The following is a 3,288-nucleotide window of genomic DNA, read 5'->3' on the forward strand; positions in this document are numbered from 1 at the left end:
CAGCGTGAGATTTTTTTAGATTGGGACGTGTTTTCCGAGATATCTCTTCTCTTCCCCTTTTAAACGATACATTTTTCTTGTGAATGATGATATATTTAAAAAAAAAAGAAAAAAAAAAAGGCTTTTCTACTTTCTTGGGACTTTTTTTTTTTTTTTTTTTCCCATCCTTGAGCAACTAATGCACTATTATCTAGTTTTAATTCTCCTTCTTGTCCACTTTAAACTAATGCTTTTCTACTTTTCTCCTTCTTGTGTTTATGCCCTAATGCTTCTTCATACACATCCAATAATCTTTGTGATGTACACCATTCAAAAGATTTGCTTTATACAACAATAAGCTATCACCAACAAAGAATAACTTATTTAATCTAGTTCTACTATTCGTTATAGATATTTCTGTAATCTTTACTTTACGCTCCACCTTTTAAAGAAGAGAGCTCAATCCTTCTGTATATAGGAGATAATAAGGGAATAAAGATTTTCTTATCTAAGACCTTTGAATGAACAAATAAAACCAAGAGGTTTTCCATTAATTAGGGTTTCTATAGTAAGTGATCGTTCGAATACAAGTCATAATCAAATTTGTCGACCTATCTTCAATTCCAACCTTTCTAATTGTTGCCTTCAAAAGAATCTCATTTCACCCAAACCATAGGCCTTAGTTATGTCAAGTTTTAAGGCCATGTCTCTGATTTTGAGAGATGATGCAATGCAATACTCTCTATAGCCTATTAGTTAACACTCTAGAAATTATTTTATACAGGACATTCTAATAGACCTAAAACATATTTGGAACATCTCTGACTGAGGAACACATAGTAAGTTTTGAGATGATTTATTGTAAACCTCTTTTAAATATAAGCATGTCTGCTTCAAAAAGGAAGAACTTGCAACAGTATCTCAATTTAGACACTTTGAATGGTTATCAACTTTGAAAATAAGAGTTATAAAAATAGAATTAATAGAAGCGTCAAGAATGACATAAATAAAAATACTGTGTAAATGCCTGATTGATGTCCTCCGTCTCAATATATGACTGACCCCTATCATTTATTATTTTTCCAATGTGCTTTATCTTCATTATAGTTTTTTTTTTTTTTTTTTTTTTTTAATTAAATCTCTTATAATGCATGTATCAAACCCTTCCCTCAATTGCAGTGCTTCTATTTTTTAAGATTTTTTATTTTTTGCTTGAGAATTATATATGACCATTCAAACTTTGCTTTACTCCACCAGGTTGATGCCTGTTGGCCACTTTGCAACTTCCTTTGAATATATATATAGTTAGTAATTGTAGTAATGAGTGGACATTATTATTACACTTCAAACGTGATAGAAATTAATAGAGACAATGATTGATGGTGAGAAATAATTACTATGGTGATGATAGTATTAACACATAAAATAAATATGAGTGGTGATTATTGTGTTATGATTGATGTTAACAGTGATAATGAGTTATACTATGAATATATAACGAGAAAAAGAGATTTGTAGTACAATGAATTACAATAACAAGAACATGATTGTGATGGATCATAGAGATACTGATTATAACTTACAATAAAGAAGCTAATATTAAAAGTAATAGATGCAATTATTTCCTTTTTTCTTTTCTTTTATTCTTTGTATTTATTTATTTTTTTAAAAATACAATAATTGACATACATATGCATCTTTTTTCTTTGGAATCGGAATAAGTTCAAATTGCAACACAATTTTTTTATTGTTTATTTTTTATGTCATGTTATAAAACTTCCAATTTCAACTAGTTTCTCTTGTTAATGTGTTTTGTTTTTTATTTGTTCTAAAATAGTATCATTATGTGACATAAATATATTTAATAATACTTTTGTTTCGAAAAAAAAAATTGACAAATAAAACCGACTAAACTCGTCCATAACAATAAATTTTTAAAAATTAAAAAAAAGGCAACAGTATACTGTATATATACCTCCATCAAATTATCCCTCAATTGTCAATGTCCTTCATAAACTATCAAAAAAGTAAATGTTTCTACAATAACAAAAATACCCTTCATAAAAAATAAAAATAAAAACTTCAAACTAAAAAACTGAAAAAAAAAAATTTAATTTATTTTTCTAGTTTTAGTTTTCCTTTTCAAATTTATATATATAGATCTTTTGTCTTATTGAAAATGTTTTAAAGTTATTTTTGTCTTCTTGATAGCTTTGTGGGGGGAACGAGATATGAGTGATGTTACACACACTCTCATTTCATCGTCAGTTAGGTTTAGTGTTCATGGTCATTTAAGTTCACACACCCTTAGTTAGTTTTTAAAATCATAATTGGATTAAAATTCAATAAAAATTTATCTCCAATTTAATAGTATTTTTAAAAAGCCAACTAAGATGCCTAAAAAAAAGTATAAGAAAGTAAAAGTGTGTATAAAATTGACACAAAATCAAGGTAGTTTGGAGGACACAAATAGTTAGAGGGTAATTGAGAGTATTAAAATCATATATCCAGTTAGTTATATTGGAAAAGTATTTTAGACACAAATTTCTTTCAAATTAGTTTGGAAGAAATTTCCTTCAACCTACTTTAATAAGTGACAAGTATCATTCAATATGTTAAAAATGACACTTATCACATATTAGAGTAGGTTGAAGGAGAAAATTTCTGTCCAAATATTTTTATTATATTAAAGTATGAAAAGATAAAAATACCCTTTTTGATATACTTTCAATTTCATTTGAACGGAAAATGATCATATTATCGGTCAAAGAGGGTACTTGTACTGTTTTATTTATTTATATAATTTTGAAAGAAAAAATATAAATAAAGAAGAGAGAGCAGGGCGGGGATGTCTGATGGGAAAGGAGAGACGCAGGCCATTAATGCTTGCATGTGGCGTGTTAAAGACGCGCTTAAAAATCGCGTTGCCGTGAACAACGACCTCAATCAATTTTCGAAATGCTTAATGCTCTGGTTCGGACAACAACAACATATTAAAGCACTCACAAATCACAATAAGTCTCTCAACATAGAGAAGAGAGAATTTTATCGTCCACCTCAGTTTAGGAGGGAAAAACCTAAAGCTCTGCTATTCAAGACGACACACAGAGAAAGAGAGAGAGAGAGAGAGAGAGAGTGAAAAAAACAAAATCTTTTGGTAAATAGTCTCTCAGGAAAAAAAATGTTTGCAGCAGAGAATGGACTCAAGGGAGACCCAAGGCTTCAAGCCATTTCAGAAGCCATAAGGGTCGTTCCTCACTTCCCAAAACAAGGTTCAATGCCTTCCCTTTTGCTTCCTCTGTTTTCGTT

Source organism: Corylus avellana, chromosome ca8 (genome assembly GCF_901000735.1).
Source record: "Corylus avellana chromosome ca8, CavTom2PMs-1.0".
NCBI lineage: Eukaryota > Viridiplantae > Streptophyta > Magnoliopsida > Fagales > Betulaceae > Corylus > Corylus avellana.